Source organism: Canis lupus, chromosome 15 (genome assembly GCF_011100685.1).
Source record: "Canis lupus familiaris isolate Mischka breed German Shepherd chromosome 15, alternate assembly UU_Cfam_GSD_1.0, whole genome shotgun sequence".
In the NCBI taxonomy this organism is placed as follows: domain Eukaryota; kingdom Metazoa; phylum Chordata; class Mammalia; order Carnivora; family Canidae; genus Canis; species Canis lupus.
This window is the reverse complement of record NC_049236.1, coordinates 37,242,577-37,260,357: the sequence shown is the minus strand read 5'-3', so window position 1 is coordinate 37,260,357 and position 17,781 is coordinate 37,242,577. Positions and strand designations below refer to the sequence as shown.

General features: G+C 42.3%; 1 long non-coding RNA gene across 24 annotated transcripts in view; it reads left to right on the top strand.

The window, feature by feature from the left end:
* The window catches only part of LOC102153777, an 86,953-nt gene that overhangs the window by 21,355 nt on the left and 47,817 nt on the right, over positions 1-17,781 (top strand). For 18 of the 24 annotated variants that reach the window (XR_005370607.1, XR_005370605.1, XR_005370609.1 and 15 more), the window contains one exon: positions 17,671-17,779. This is a non-coding gene — a long non-coding RNA (uncharacterized LOC102153777). Of the gene's footprint in view, positions 1-15,771; positions 15,912-15,933; positions 16,085-17,670; positions 17,780-17,781 lie in introns of all 24 variants that reach the window. The other 6 variants (XR_005370611.1, XR_005370610.1, XR_005370601.1 and 3 more) reach the window with 2 other exon arrangements.

The window sequence follows — 17,781 nt, the reverse complement described above, 5'->3', positions numbered from 1 at the left end:
AAGAATACTTCACAGGTGATTCTAAATACTGAGTTTGGAATATAATCTCATAAAATGCAACTTCACCATGTTACTATATTAGTGCATCCCCAACAGAACCCTGAAATTTCTACCCAGAAATTTTTATCTTTACAGATAAAAATACTAAGGCTGGCATGACTAAATGACTTGCCTAAGGTCGCACAGCAATGAAATAATTTAGATCACAAAGAATTGAAATAACATGACTCAAGGCTTGTTTTAATGAGTCTTAGTTAAGATGGGTATTTTCCCGAAGCTTGAAAGAGAACATATTGGAAGAAACAGATCAATATTACTTTATTAAGACATAATTCAGATGGAAATACAACTGAATTCAAAAAATAGATTCATAAGCAATAAATTTATACAATAAGGATATCACACTACTATAGGGTGATGGTGTGTCAAAGTACTTGTAGGTCAGTTGAGCTCAGTAGACACAGAGCCCTGAGAGTCATCCATGACAGCACCCTCTCTCTAATGCCGATGTGTGTGAACCAGACTAATGCCATCTTGAATAAAACTGCTATGGTGAACATTCTGTGATCTGAAGCCTTCTTGGGCCCACCCCCCTACCTCCCACATTTTTTTGGTGGTGTTGTTTAACCTTACATATACCCCCCAGGGCATAACAAATTTGATCTGCTTTGGAGATATAACTGATTCTCAAACATTTCCTCCTGGGTAGCTTCCTAGCACATACTCTGTAGCCCCTAGGACTATAAAGGCAGGTCTTATGGGAGATAGGGTTGTGGAGATCTCCTCACCTTGTGATGACTCAAGACACACTGCTCTCTCTAAGTCCCCTTAATAAACCATTTCTTGTTAAGTGGACATGGTCTTTTTCTTCTGTTTTATAGTTTCTTTGACCTTTGGGGTCGTTTTGCATATAGCTCTCTTTCATGGAATACCAGGTCTAAACCTGGATGATTCTATCTCCAAAAACAGATCTGAAGTCAATCCTCTTTTCTCCATAGCCCCTGTCACCACCCTCATCCAAACATGCATCCTCACCCGGGGATAATCAAGGCATCTCTTACATCTTTTCCTTCTACTCTCGGTTCCCTTCCACAGTTCTCCACAAGACGTACAAAAGCAATCTTTTTTCTAAGTAGTAAAAATAAACATGTTACCCTTATCCTTAAGCCTGAATACAGCTTTAAATTCCTTGACTGCCTCTCACCGATCTCACCAAAAAGTTCACAAGTGTTAATATAGCTAACAAGGCTCAGCATGGTCTGTTCTATCTCAATCAATTTTATGCCCTTTTATTGCACCATCTTTTGCTCAAATGACTGACCTTTGGGGGGAAAGTGCCTAACGCTCTTTGTTGACTTTGGACAACCGTTCAACTTGTTCTCTCTGCCTGGGATTTTTCATTCCATCAGGTCCTCCACCACAGCTCCATCTACCCAGCAATTTCCTAGGTCTTTTCAGTTCTCCGGTCAAAGGTCTCTACCTCAGGGAGGAAATCTTTCCAGACTTTGCAGACCCCTCTGAGACCTCTGTGGCCCAATCATCATACGTGTGCTCTACTTTCACAGGCCTTACCATTGTCAGTGATGTGAATTTAGCTTTTTTATTACCTTCACCAGACTGAAAGCTCCACAAAAATTGAAACTATGTGATTCAACTCACCCACTTTATTCCAAGAAGGGGCTAATAAGTTGCTGTTGAATGGATGCTGTCCTTGGAAAACCAATGGAGCTTTCACCCTAAATGCTCAAGTTTGGGTGCCGCACTGGTTTAGTGATGCCTGCAGCCTGGGGTGTGATCCTGGAGACCCGGGATCGAGTCCCATGTCGGGCTCCCTGCATGGAGCTTGCTTCTTCCTCTGCCTGTGTCTCTGCCTCTCTCTCTCTCTCTGTGTCTCTTATGAATAAATAAATAAAATATTTAAAAAATAAAAAAATAAATGCTCAAGTTTGGCCACAGAAAAACGAAACCGGTGAAGGATGCAGAGGCCATGCTTGGAAGCCTGGGCCACAGCATGGTAGGACACAGCCATCATGGAGGCCTTTACACTGCAGGACACATGCAACATGAGCAAGGAGTCTAGAACTAAGAAAATACCATAAAACCCTCAAAATCCCGAAAATATTACAATCCTTCAATAAGTATTCCAAAACTTCACCACATCTTGATGGGTAAAGATGAAATAAGTGATTAGCAGTGAGCTCCATCAATCCAGCATCCTTTCCCATCTCAAACATCTCTGCCTGAACATATTTCCTCTGATCCCAGAGGATAAGGTACCCTCACTCCTTGTTCAGGGCCAGCCTCTCATCCTGTGCTCCAAATCCTATTCTCTTCTATGTCCCTCAACTTCTCCCCAAACTGTACTCCTTTTCTTACGTCTTCGACCTCTTCTTCTCCCTTTAGTTTCCTTCCCCTCTGAGCACACTCAACCGTCTGCCTTCTGAACTATCAAATGCACCATTGACCCTGCCTCCTTCTCTAGCTGTGACCCTCTCTGCTGAAGGAGGAGTTGACACTCACTGTCTCCGCTTCCTCACCTTCCATTCTTCCCAGGGTTTTGGTGGCTGCCCCTGCTGTTTCATTAGAAACGCTTCCGTCAAGTTCACCAATGAGCTCCATGTCCTAGAAACATTAAAGGGCACTTTTTACCATCCTACTAAGCTGCTCTGCTGTACCTGGCAACAGAGACAGCTCTGTGCTGTTAGAAATTCTTTCTTTCTTCCATCCTTTTGCCATGGTCTCTCCTGGCTCCCTTGTGCCACATGCCTCAGTCTCCTAGAATGTGTCATTGTCAGATCGGGCTTATGGCACTCCCTGGGGTGCAAGTAGTGACTTTTACTCTCTTCAACAACCACCACAGATATGCTAATAGCTTCCAAGCTGGTACCTCTCCAGAAGTTTTGATGGCTCCCCTCTTAAAAGTCTCCGAGGCATTTAAAAATTAACATGCCCCAAGCTGAACTCACCTTCTGCCCCCCTCTCTGTCCTAATTCTCCTTTGAATTCCCTCACGTTGGGTCCTTGTTACCACACCACACAACTGATATAAACTACCTATTTAATAGTATTGTTCACTGAAAATTGAACTGGAGGAGGAGAGTAATACAGGGTGCAAAATGGAATGCAAATATGGAAAGCCCTAGAATTTGTTGAGGCTCTGGATGGGTAGTATTCATGGATGATCTCATTGAATCCTCACAGCTCTACAAAGGTATAATTATCCTCTATTTTCCATATGACGAAGCCAATGCTTAGAGAAGTTAAGGTGCAGGCCAAGGTCACCAGCCAGTAAGTGACAGAGTGGAATTTAAATCCAGCCCTGTCTCCTTAAACGCCCTTGAGCATTCCACTTATGTACTGGCACCTAATTATAAACTGAAACCTTGTGCCCTGCTGTCTGCATGGTGCCCACTGCCCTCTCCTTCACAATGCTGCCCACATAGTCCCAAGGCACCCATCTCTTTGTGAGTTGGGAAGAGATGCAGCATTTTCATCTTATTTGGTTTGAAGGATCAGTGTGTGGTCTGTAAAACAGAAAGTTCCTCTCAAAAGGGAAAGATTGGAAAGCTTCCTGACCTGCCCTGAGTAGCTGAGGGGAAAATTTCAATGGTCTGAATCACATCAACAAATAAGACCAGAGACAGTGTGTACTCCAGTTTTCTTCCAGGCAATTTCAAGTTCATTCTGCACGTGGGGTAAGCTAGACAGAGAGCGAGAGACAGATGAGAAACCTGAGAGAGGAGAAAGAGAACATATAAAGCTTCCATTTTAAGAATTCCACCCAGGACCTTCCACCTTTTTAAAATTAGTATTAACGATTTCTAATTTGAAAATTATCAAGCTAAAAAGCAAAGGTGGAGAGAAAAGCTGTACTGAGAATTTTGTTTTGCTTTATGTGACCTTAGGCTTATACTTGTTCAATGCAATCCAAATCCACACATGCACACTTTTTTTAATGACGTCCCTACTTTTTCTCATTTTTCAACATGAATTTAAGACATACTTATGTGAGCTATGTCTTAGCATTACTTAGCTTCCAAATAGGATTGTTTCAAAGAGGAAAGTTTCCTAAATATTTAGACTGTTTCCCTGGCATGGGCCCTGCTTCATGGATCTGACATCAACTAAAGAACAGACACAAAAATAAGGAAAAAAAGATAAGTAAGTGAAGGTTATAAACACTTTGAAAGAACAAGTATATAGAAATGGTCTCTCCAGAAAAGGCAAGGTTTATCTGAATGTGGGTTATTTGACTTCATGGAAAATGAACACATGATATTTAACATCAGGCTGAAACTCTCAGTTTGTTTTGTGTCCTAAATGTCACCCTCAATTGCTGTTAATTTGGAGAATGCTAACCCACCCATCCTCAACTCAGGGTCTTGAGCTCTTGATGATCTCCTTTCTCATAACCTCAACCTCTCTTCTCTCCTCAAGCTGCTCTTCTCTCCTTTCTCATAACCTCAACCTTGCATCGGGCCTTCTTGACAGCACTTAATCTTATATTATTCTCTCTCATCTGAAAAACAAGCAAACAAACAAGCACAGCCCATATCGATCTTGAATTATCTCCCCCTTTCTTCTTCAACCAAACATTGAACTCTGTTCACCTCTGTCTCCTTTCTCAACTCCCATTCACTTCTCAATCCATTGAAATCTGGTTACTCCAATAGCTCCCTTCAAGGTCACTGAACATTTCCTTACTCCCATGTTGCCAGATCCTTATGACACTGCCAACCAGAACACTGTTGATCCTGTCTCTTGCAGTATTAGACTTTCTGGTTTGTTTCTATCTTTTGAAACTCTCCTCTCTCTGCTTCTGCAATACCATGCTTTCCCCCCTCATCCTCCCCAGTCTATCTCCACTGCTCATTCTCAGTCACCATTTTCAGGCTATAGGCCTCTGCCTGGATTTAAACACTGCCTACTAGATTCTCTCCAAGGTTCCCATCTCTCCTCACACTACACAATTTACCTGATGGACCTTTCCACCGCCATGGCTTCAGGCACTAGATAAATGTTGCTATCTCCCCAATCTGCAGCTCTCCATCTTGAATGCCGAGTCAGGGGAAGACCTGGGGTTGGATCTGGATGTGCCGTTTCTCAGCTGTCTGGCTTGAGTATGTCACAGACTCTTAATGTTCCATCCTCTAGTCTTAAGATTAGACATAAGAAAACCTCACTTGTAAGGGGGTTATAAGATCTATCTGACTCAGTACCCCCAGCCCTTTCTCAGTCATCTCATCCATAGAGAGGAGGTCTGACCATATTATCTGCTTGGACTGTCCTCCACTTTAAATGCAGTAACTCAATGGTAAAAGAATAAAAAAATAAATACTTGATACTGCCCTCATTATTCAAGGGATCACTGGCTACTCAAATGAGGCACCAGCCATGTCAAATGTCTAAATAAATCTTATATAAATCCACTCCAGAAGTGGAAAGGATTTCCCATCTTACTGATTTGAAGAGATAAGACAGATCTATGAATTATGCCTGTATCACAACACAAGGTAAGATGAAACCCACTGCAGATGCCAGTCCTTCTCAAGGTGCTTCTAGAATAGAAAGGGCAAGCTTTCCTTTCAAACAGCGCTAAAATAAAGTATGTGCCTTAGAAAGAGATGATGTTGGAGAAGAGGCAGAATAAGAGCTATTAACTATAACCCTTGGGTGCACTTTAGTCATATTTTAGGCAGAAATATTCTGAACCAATATTGCCCCAAGAATACCACATGGCTGAGTTTCATTCTGCACTGTCCAGAAGGCATTTGGTCATTCATCTAGAAGCTCGCAGAAATTATTTTCTTGAGTGACTGCTATGTTCCAAGGACTATGATAAACGTTTGGGACAAAGGGGTAAGCAAGACACATATGATCCCCAATTCTCCAGAAGCTTCATTCTGATGGGGAGAGATACAAAGTATACAAGGTAAGACCTGAAGGCTAAGAAGGAGCTACACATGCCCAAAACTAGGAGAGGCACATTCCAGACAGATAGCCAAAGCCAGAGAAGATAAGGAACATAAAAAAGGTGGTGTGCCTGCAGCAGACTGAAAAAAAAGAGAGAGAGAAGGAGGAAATAGGAGGAGAAAAAAAAAAAAAAAAAAAGGCAGGCAGGGGCCAGGTCATAAAGTTCTTAGAACTTTATTGAACATGTACTACTTTGTCACATACTTTTCAAGGAGCAGAGAATTCTGTACTGCTTCTATCACCTTCCACCATATTTTTCAGATAGTAGGTCAACAGATTGACGGATTGATAGTGGACTGTGATCAACATTATTTAATGCCATGATAGAATAACCTAGAATACAAACATCAGAGTGCATTATACAAAGTAAGGATGGATCAGTATTATTTGTGCAAACTTCGTTTCACTTTGTGTGTGCATGCACACATGTGTCTATGTGCACTAGTTTCTCACCCCCAGGACTACTGGGCCTGACATTCTGGGCCTGATGATTCTTTGTTGTGAGGGATAGTCCTGTGCTTTATAAGACATTTCGCAGAGCACCCCTGGCCTCTACCCGCTGCTCCTAGTACCCCTACACCCAGCTGGCTCAACTCCAAAAGTCTGCAGACATTGCCAAATATCTCCTGGTGAGCAAACTCTTCCCCAGTGGAGAACTACTGTATTAGCTGTAAAATGTTCCTGACAATGGATAATGTGCTCTGAACTCTCAAAGCAAACTACAGAATGAGTCTGTATATGCTATATTCCTGCTCCTTCTCCCCTCTGACATCTCCCTTTGTACCCCTCTATTTTCTCCCTTTTAGAGCTAAGGTTTCTTCTGCCTCCCACACCTCTTCTCCACCTCACCCACCATGTCCTTCTGCTCCCACTTCAGGTTCTCCAGCTCTTATTTCTTCCCGCTTACTTCTTCTCCCCCCAAAAGGGACCAAACTCACTCCTTAAATAACATTTTGAAGATGTGTGGATCATCATCTTTGGAGACAATGCCATTGGGAGCAGCAGCATCTTGCTTAGGCAGCCTACACCTCTGAACACGCTGCGCTCACGGAATGAGTGCCAAACAGGTGTGTGCTTCTGCATCCAGGACCTCCCCCCACCCTTTTATTTTTCTCCTGGTCTTTCTTTATGTATTCTGGATGTATATTCAGAACCTACAGGATGTGGAAAGAAACCTCATCCTCTGGCAAGGGTTTGGAGGGGAAGGAGTGGGTGTAGTGATCCAGGAGACGTTTCAAAATATATGCTAAACAAAAGGACCGGAGAAACACTGGCAGGGGGTGGGGGGAAGTGGGGAGTGACCTAACAGGTCTCTTGGATTCTTAATTTCTGTACTTCTCGGCTCCGTGGAGCCTCTGTGCTCCCCGCTGTGTGCATCTGCTGTCTGCCTGCACTGGACCTCCCCTGCAGAGGACGTCTCCGGGACTGACACCCGCTCCCCTGCCTGTGAGGCTGCCACATGCCCCTGCTGTGTGCATCCACCATGCCTTTCTCTCTCCTCTCTCCTTTCCTGCTGCTCCTATGTCCCCCCCCCCCCCCCGTCTCTATTTCTCTCCTTCTCTCTCCCTCTCTGTGATTCCCCAGTTTGGCTCCCGTTATGTAAGCTGGATCCTTTATGTTTTCCAGTCTCAGTGCTGGCTTTCCAGTTCTTCCTTCTCCCTGGAATGAAGCTTTCTCCTGCTTTCCCTTTCTTCCCCATAAACACACACAAACACACCCTGACACAGGCTTCCTCACCCTAAATATTCTATAAACCTGCTAGTGGAGCAGAGACCACAATGAATAGTTATTTTTCTTCCAAGAGCTTTTGAAAAATGCAACTCTGTTCAAACTTGCTCATTCTCCCTGTGCTTGCTTGTTTCATCTCTAGCAGAACACAGGTTTCTAGAGAGGACAGCAAGTCATACTTCTGTAGTCCTGGATGCTCAAGGTGGCCAAGCAAATCTTTTTTTCAAAGGAAATATCACGAGCAATTCAGGTGGCATAGCCATCTGAGATTCCAGTTAAACTCTTGAACGTTTATACTTGCCGAGTTTTCCTTCTCTTTCCCCCACCTATTCTGACAAAAGTACCATTAGGCAGACTTCACTCTATTTCTCTTGCTCATTTGCCTGTAGGAGAATGGGCAGTCTTTCAAATGGGCCATACATACAGCCATTGAACTTCTACATTTGTCCACTAGGACCCACCAGACAATGATTAAACCACGGTGTTTGTGTGTCGATTTTGCAGAACATTTGCACCCATTATTCCCCAAGCAGCTTATAAAAAGCCCAGGAGGGGTGAGAAGAAAAAGGAAAAAACCCAAACCAACTTTAATGACTATTACAAGTGGGTACCCTTAGGGGTTTTTATATACATAATCTTATCTAACTCTCCACAGCAGCCATACAGAGTTGCTACAATGATCCATGTTCATAAAGACAAGGAAATTGGGGCTTTTCCAGCTAGTGCTCAGTGGAGTTAGGTTTATTCACTCATCCAATCGATGGTATTGATTTTGAGGCTTAATGGTGAGCCAGGCACTGTTCTAGGCTCTGAATCCCATTGGACCTCTTTGCTAAAGGAGCAAAAAGTTGCATACAGACACATCCAATCTGCGTTATAACCAATAACAAGAGGAGAGAAAACCAAGATCACCCTCATTAGTGTCCAAAGAACCCCAACCAATGATAACATGAAAAGTATAAAGAAATATGTATTGTGGTTACCAAGGATTCTGTCAGAAGTCCATGTTTTGAATTTTCAGCCTTATGCACTAGCTATAGCCTCCTTCATGAAAGAATAACTTTCTAAGTTCAATAAGTCTCAGAGAAGAGAAAGCTTCAAATAGTGACTGGGGCTCAGAGCATGAATGTAAAAGTCAATTGTCTGACCTGCTCAGCTGGGCCACTTGGCCCTCTCATGCACACGCACCTGAGGAGCCATCCTGGGTGGCATCTGGCCCCCAAAGGGCTACACACCATCTGTAATAACCCTCAGCCCTCCTCTGTGCCTTCCACTTCCCAGTGTTTATGCCCTTCTCTTCTGGTCTGCAAAGAAAAGGAACAAGATAGTTGTCTTTCTAATTTGGGCAAGGAAATGTCCCTCCAGCTAGGGGAGACAGGTGAGTGGAGGATTCCATGTTAAACCACTTCAGAAACCCAGGGGCCATGCATCTGCGCGTCCACCCACTGGGTCCCACAATCAGAAGCACTGCCAAAGGGAGTCAATAGCATTTGGATCCTATAAAGAAGCTACTTATAACTGCTAATGTGGAGCAAGATAATGAAGGGAGGCCAGGAAGTGCTCAGCAAAGTGATAATAGGGAAATTATGACATCTGTGGCCCCGTTTGGTCTCTAGTCAATAAAGCACACAGCCCAATAACTCTCCCATTTCCCCAGAACTGTAGGAAACCGAGCTGGTCCTACTAAAAGGAAAGATTTGGAAAATTACATATAAGAATCCATGTCCCAGCTCAGACTCAAGTCCACCTGCTGTCATCTCCCCTCGCCCCAAAGAGCAGAAGCTCTGACACAATTACAGACCACCGTGTCTCGGCCCTCAGGCTTCCCACATGCACCTGCTTCTGAGGTCCTATTTTGCAGCATATCTGATGCAATGCAGTATTTTTTTTTTCCTTTAAGACCTAACATAAAGGAAGAGGGTTGCTCTCTTTAAAATCATATTGCAGATGCTCATCTGAGCTTTTCAAGAGTCTAATGTTTATATCTTCCCTTTCTGACCTAGCCTAAGAATGTGGTGGCAGGAGGAGAGGAGCTTATCTCAGGAGTGAGTTAAATACAGACAACAGAGATACCGTCTTTAGAGAGTACTACAGGGAGAGCCTCATACACTGGAAACAATCTTAGTTTTTCAGTCTTTTGGAACTGAAATAAAAGACTTTTTTTTTTTTCTTTTTCTTTTTCTTTTTTTTTTTTTTTTAAGAACAGAACTCCAATACAAAGACTTGAGATGTTGGGGTGGAAGGGTGGTGAATAAGCCAATCAATTTAGCATGAACGTGGGACCAACTCTTTGTTAATAAGGATCAAAACATGAGTAATACAGAGTGAGTAGTCATTCACCGTCATGACATCCCTTCAAATGCATCCTGGGAACAAGTTTGCTGCATTAATGAGAATCAGGATTGTTGTCATATAATTTCTAATTTCAGTCATGTCTAAATATGTAGCTAATCAGCTAACAGAATCAAAATATTTCTTCAACTACAACCTGAATTTTATTTTAACCAGCCACCAAAGATGAGAGAACAATTTCATGTTAAGGTGATATGGCTTTAAAATAAAATTCAAATTTTGAATGATCTATCCCACAAATCGACAAAAGGCATCACTTGAAGAGTGACATGAGCTTCAGAAAACAAGTGCACTCACTCTCAGATTCAATATAAATGTAATTCTCCACCGAAACACCATCCAGAAAGCTAATAAGGGGACATCTAGAAATAAGACTTTATTTTATTGTGCACATGCAAACACACACACCAGGTTTATTTACAAGCTATTCTATCACAGATGCCGGGATATTTTTTATAAACCAAACAAAGAATGTATGGAGAAAGGATTTACTGAGCAGAACACATTTAAAAATATATTACTAAACTAGGAAAAGGAACACAAATATATACAATTCATGCACATCTAATAAAAGCTTGATAGCTAAGAGAATGAAGGAGAAAGCATAAGAAAGAGAGGAAGCAGGAGGATAAGGTATGAAATGTCTGAATCGTCTGAATGACAACAGCCATTTTATCTAAAGTGGCTATTAGGAACAATTTCATAACTGATACACATTTTAGTGGTGCCCTCTCACCCTGCAGAACGATTCCAGAGATTTTTGAGAGAAGCATTCCAATGATGATAAACCTATTTACCCACACAGCTTTCTATTCCAGCTATTACTTATAAAATAGTGACCTCTATGGTCCCCGAATGCTCAGCCTCAGAGGGTGATGGGAAGATGGAAAGCCGAGAGCTGAATTTAGAAGGCAAGTCCTGCATTACAGTGAGCATTGCTCTGTTCAGGGGACCAGAGCTTCAGGAACCAGAGACAATGTTAGCTTAGGAAACAAAGAGGGAAAGTTCAGTTGCAACAGGAGCAGGAGAACAAGAAAGGTGACCATAGAATAGCTCTGAAGTAATCATTTCCTAAGAAAACAGAAGAATGACAGTCAGTCTAATTAGATTCTAGCCAGGTCTACAGACAGCTTATGAAGAATATACAAGGGCAGATCATAGATAACAGATTGATAGCCTGAGGGCTGGATTCAGTCTGCAGATATGTTTTGTCTAGCCTGTATGATTTATTTAGCTCAAAATTTTGCAGATTGGCAATTTGGGCTGGGCTCAGCTGGGTGGTTCTTATGGTTCTGGTTGGGCTTTCTTCTAGTCATCTGCAGGTTGGTAGGGGGTTTTGCTGACCTTGCTGGCCTGTCACATCTCTAGACAAGGACTAACTCAAGTCTGGTCCAGATGGCCTTTCTGGTAGGTACATGGTACATCCTCTGGTAGGCTAGCCTGGGATTGTTCATATGGCAGTTGGGCAGAGTTTCAAGAGAGTGAGAGGGGTACACAAGAACTGGCACCTTGCCACTTCCACAGCATTCTATTTCCAAAGGAATGCACAAGGCCAGTCTGGGATTTAAGGATATATGGATATAGAAATAGGTATCACCTCTTGATAGGAGGGCATGCAAAGGGGAGGTGATCTTGGGAGGCTTGAACAACTGCAGCCATTTCTGCATGCACTCTCCCACATCTGGTAACTAAGCCCAGATCCAAGTTATGGTTGCACTTCCTGGATGACATCACCCACCAAGGTTCCTGGCACTCTTTTTATCCCTCTCTTGTTACAACCAGCCAACCTGACACATTACTTGCTTGTCTTTTATTATCTTCTCATTTTATTACAGCAACAGAAGGGAAGAAAGTGGGCTAATAAATCCTTCTCAGGGTATTAAGGGATCTATCTTTTCAGTAGATCTCTTGTTCTTTTTCCCCTCATAACAACATTTTTCCTTTCATGATCATGTCTCTTGACCCAACTTATTTAAAAATTGCTCATAAATTCTAACATTTAGTAAAAACTGATACCATTTCTAGGTATTGCCCACGAAGATTTATTTAAGGCATCATGGCCTAGGTATAGCATGTAAGAACCCCAAATTCAAAAAGGTATTGCTAAAAAAAAAAAAAAAAAAAAAAAAAAGGTATTGCTGATTATCCCTACAATAGCATACAGCTATCTAGTGATAAGGAGCAGAAAGGCTAAGTATATTTCAAAACACTTTTCAAAATCCTTGGACTAGAAAAAGAAATTATTCAGATCATAAGGTTCCTAACCATCCTCTCCTTCTAAGGCTAGTTGTTTCATCAGTGATTCCAGGCAAAGGAAATCATTCCTGCTGTATCTGTGGTCTGGCTGGAATTCCATCGATAATTTAACTCCTTTCTCCTTTGTGTCTCTCACTTCCAAGTGCAGTAATCTCATTCATCTTTTGAATTCAATTCCAAGGCTGTCTGAACCTCCCCAGACTTAGCTCTTTCTCCTATATCCTGTGCCTTGTATCTTCAGTAGACATGCTGCCAATATGCCTACATTTGTAGTTTCTATGTACTGACCTCTCCTCTGTTTACCACCCTGTAAATAGCAATGGTCCTTGTATCCTGCTAATGTCTACAACAATGTCTTTCATATTGTAGAGTCTGAAAGATTTGTCAGAGGAATAAGTGAATACATGATTTCTATCTTAACAACAAGGAACATCTCCAACTTTACACTAATTTACATGGTACTTTTATCAGTTTCAAAATATTGACATGTATATTATCTCATTTTGTCCCTGCCCCTCTGAAACCATGAAGCTTTGATAAGAGGATTATGATCCCATGTGTGAATTATGAAATGAAGGGCTAGGGTAGTTAAATGATTTGTTGAAGGTCATCCAAGTAATGACTGATTAGGCTAAGATAAAAATCCAGATCTCTTTGTTTTTAGTTTCAGTATTGTTTTTGTGGTCATGGACTCAATGATAGCATGCTAATTTAAAAATTAAATATAAGGAGAGCACTTAAAAAGTCAAATGTCATCAGGAGCCCAGAATGCCTCAATTATGGGATATTTCTTGGGCTGGTTCTTCAGGTATTCACATCAGTTAGCAGTGAATATAGTCAAAGACCCTCCCCACACAGCGATTCTCACTGATAGTTAATTTTAATGGACTGGAAATGGAAAGTTGTCAGTTCCCAAACTAGTTTCTTTCTGGCCTCTATTAAGATAACAAAACAATGGAAGCTTGCAAATAGCCCTTGACCTGAAGGGTGGGTTATTGTCATTTCCTTGAAGAAATCAAGGCTTAGAGGTCAAGTAACTTAGCCCAAAATCACACAGAGAACAGTAGAGTCAGTACTTGAACCCAAGTGTCATGGAGAATCCTGTGCTTACCCACCCACTGGCCTTGGGATACTTTCTTTTTTTTTTTTTTTTTTTAATTTATTTATGATAGTCACAGAGAGAGAGAGAGAGGCAGAGACACAGGCAGAGGGAGAAGCAGGCTCCATGCACTGGGAGCCTGACGTGGGATTCGATCCCGGGTCTCCAGGATCGAGCCCTGGGCCAAAGGCAGGCGCCAAACCGCTGCGCCACCCAGGGATCCCCTTGGGATACTTTCTAATGTTCATCTCCATGAAGATCTCAAGGCAATTCTAGAATCGTCTTCAGGAAATGAGATCATTCTTCTCTGCTTGTTCTCCCCTCACTGCTTCCACTGCCGTCATTGGTGGCTTGATGCCAACATTATTCCCTTGGCCAAGCAAGGCATCTACCTTCAGACAATTCAGTGAGGCAGTCAGAAACACTGTCCTTCCTTGCAATGTGAAGCTAAGTATAAGTGCTTCCTGGGGGTGGTTGTGGAGATTAAATGTGATGGTTTTCATAAATAGTTTGGTGTGATGCCTGGTACAGACCTTCTGACGACTCCTCAGAAGAGCCATCAATCACCGGCTCCCAGGCTGTGGGTGACCATGGGTAACTAAAACTGAGGAAAACAAAACTGCAGATAAAGGTGGGGAGTGGGGGCAGGGGACTTCTGTACTCTACAGTATCTCCAAGTAGGGGCTCAATAGATATATTCTGAAATAAACTAATATTTGCATTAAGAGAACTAAGTGCTTGAGCAGATGTGTCCCCGAGGTGTGAAGATGCTGTAAAGTCAGGGGGTACAGTCTCTCAGTCTTGACACTGGGAGGGGGATACCCTGATGCACAGTAAAGAAGGCATCAAAGGAAGGCCTTAGGATGTCCCAGATGATCAAGGAGGGAAAGGGCATCTCAGGGGTAATTATGGTCTGCAGAGATTCAAAGTACCCATGGATTCCAATTTGGGAAGCCTGTAACATTTTCCTTTACTTAAAAAGGGGTTAGAATTTCCCCTTCTAGAACGAAGTGTCCCTTCCATCAAAAGGAGGCAGCGGGGTGGGGGGGGGGGGGAGAGGAGAAAGCTTCCACCTGTCTCACTCGCTGTAGCTATGAGGTCCCACCATTGCTATATGCTCAATGCGTATTAATATGTGCTGAATGAATGAATAAGCCCCTTTTCCCAATTGGACAGGGGCTAGAAAGGAACTGGGAACAGAACCTCTAAATTTAGAACATGTGCCAGAAATAGCTACTTGTAGATAAACAGGGGATGGGGAAGGAGTGATAAGAAAAAAAAACTGGATTCCCTAGCAGCCAGGACCCCCTTTATGCACAATGCTCCTAGAACGTGTTTTTCTCCCAAGCACCTCTCTCAGTCCAAGGTAGCCAACTTTCTTTACCTTCCTCATTCTAACCTATTCGCTTCTAATGATTTTTTTTTTTAAATCTTATACACTGAAGGGCACAAACAGTGCGGGTGGGGGTACATTCTACATTCTCCAAAGCACACTCTACCCCCACCTAAGCCATTTGTATCAGCCCCAGGTGGACCCTTCACTTTTAAATGCAGAGGAGGAAAACAAAGGCACTCTGAAATGCTGATCCTAAATCTTTGAGCCCTCAGAGGACTGAAGAGAGACACATCTACATTTCAAAGGAAACCAGACTCGGATTCCTCGATTATCTGAGTATCTGTAGGAAGATCTCGGGGTTAAGAATGTTTGGACAGTCTGGATCACCCAGAGAACAAGTTCAGTCCACAGAAAGAATGGGAGACGGTCAAGAAAAATTGAGGAAATATGGAAAGTAGCCCAGCAGCCTCTGTGCTTATGTTTGTGGACCCCTAGTGGTTACAGAAACCAAAATGGAAACCACCTGTCTAGTGAGATTGTTTTAGGCGCCAGCCTGGGCAGGTAACGATGCCAGGGGAAATGCAGCCCGCTCTCCAGTCAATGCGTGCCATGGCTCCTAGGCCCTCAGTGAGTACACCCAGGACAGATAGACAACCAGGCTGGCTGTGAAGGTTGAGGCTTCACGGGTAGCCCCGGGCCACCCTGAGGCCTCTCTTATTATCAGGGATTAAACTTCTGCCTCCTGGAAGACAGACGGCTCCACACAGAAATTAAATTCAGTCATAGAGGAATAAACGCTGTCAGTACACTGGAAATCTTGCAGTGAGATTCCTACCTCCCTAACCCAACAGCCAGAGTCGGTTAGACTATAGGACTAGTCCTCTTTCCAACTTAATATTCTGTCGCTGAAAACTGTCACTTTTGAAATGTTTGTTTGGAGTCTCCTTAACATCTCCATTTGCTCTGCTAAATGATATTGCCCTTCAGCTCGTAATCTATGTCATTGGAGATATTTGTTTAATATGCAGGTTCCTGCCTTAGGGATCAGCTTCATCAAGCCCAAATCCAGGAGCAACCTCATGAGGCCCTGATCTCTTCTCTCTAAACTCTGCCCTCAGAGTGGGTGCTTCACAGCTCAGTTCCTAAGCCTTCTCCTATTATCTCACAGGTGATCGTTTTTGTTTTTCTAGCTGGAGTTTTACTTCCTCAAGAGCAGGAACAACGTGTAAACATTTTTAACCCAGGAAAGAGAAAAAGAAATAAGCATATTATATATCAACCACTGTGCTGGGAGGGTTCCCACATATGCTCTCATTCCAATTCTGACAAAAGCTTTTCAAGGTAATATGTCAAAGCATAATTTTCTGAATGTTAAAAACAATTTTTATACAAATATACAGTGAGAATGTGTCGAATTTTACTTAGCTCGTTATTAAGGAAAACTAGCAGGATGGCAAACCAGTTCACAAGGATGATGAGAAGCAAGAACTGTAGGAGGCAGGAGAGGGGAGAAAGGAGTAGGGGAAGAAAGAAAAACAAATAGTGAGAAAGTGTTACTTAGTTGCAAAACTAGTTAATGTCCTATAAGACAATACAACCGTCACTTTGGGGGCTATCTTCTCTATTGGACAGAGATGTAGGTCATCATATTTCACCACTTGTACAGAATTGGAAAATATCTAAACCCTCATCCACCGTGCAAATTTGTTATCCTAACTAGACAGATGTCCTTCCAGGTGTACTTTCTAGAAAATGTTCTTAACATGGCATTAAAAAATGACTTTATGTCCTTTCTTGTCCATAAAGAAGACTTTATGTCTTCTTCCTTTGATTCCCTGTTTTGGAAGTTTTTCTTAACAATAAATATAACTTATCCCCATTCTATAGATACAGAAACCAAGGTTCAATGTTAGTGAAGTTCCTTGCCTGAGACCCCAAATAAGGAGAAGAACCACGTATCAGTGCTAAAATTTGTCTAACTCCAGAGTCCAAACTTCTACTGTATTTCTATACCATTAGATACATAAAAGGTATTCAACAAACTTTCTAAATTGACTGACATAAGAGTAGCATCCAAAGGGTTAATATATCTTAGCCAAGTAATCTAGCGTAGTTGATACCTGTCCCAAAGTGCTTAAATTACCCACTGGAAAAGCTTACACACAGAGAAAGGGTAATCTCAGTGATGGTCCTTCAATTCCAAGTCAAATCCTACATTTATGTCAACGAGGCAATCAACCATCTTGATGATCTCCCTATCATAAGCAGGATTGTCTTAGATATTGCACATGTAACCTCTCTAACTTTGTGGCATTTGCCTTTAGATGGCCATTCAACAGATATTTTTTTTAAAGATTTATTTATTTATGATAGACATAGAGAGTGAGAGGCAGAGACACAGGAGGAGGGAGAAGCAGGCTCCATGCCAGGAGCCCGATGTGGAACTCGATCCCGGGACTCCAGGATTGCGCCCTGGGCCAAAGGCAGGTGCTAAACCGCTGAGCCACCCAGGGATCCCCAACAGATATTTTTTTTTATCACCTAATGGATACCAGGAACCCTAGTCCCACCAATAGCACAATTCACGTTAAGATACTTGAAAGGAGCATTTAAAAAAAAAATTATTTGATTTTACTTTGTGAGTTATAAGATTTTATTTCAGATCAGAAATAAGGACCTGATGGTAAGCAATGATGCCACGTGTTAAAGACTGAGAACCTTCTTGGTAGTTAGGAAATCACGTGGACTTTCTCTTTTAATTGTAGCAATCTCCTATTCTATTGAGGAGTGCCTTCAAAGGTGATATCTGGTAACTTGGAATGAAAGAGAAACAATATCATTTTTCTTTTCAGGACAGACACAATGCATTTTCATTTGGGAAGAGCCAAATAATAGTTGCAGTAAATCATGCCACTTTCCTTTCCTAGATAACTTCAAGAAGTCCATTATTTTCTTCTTACTGAACAAGAACTAATTCCTCTGCGGATTTGTGTGGCTGTAGTACTGCTTCTGGACAGCAGAGGTCACTATTAACAGGT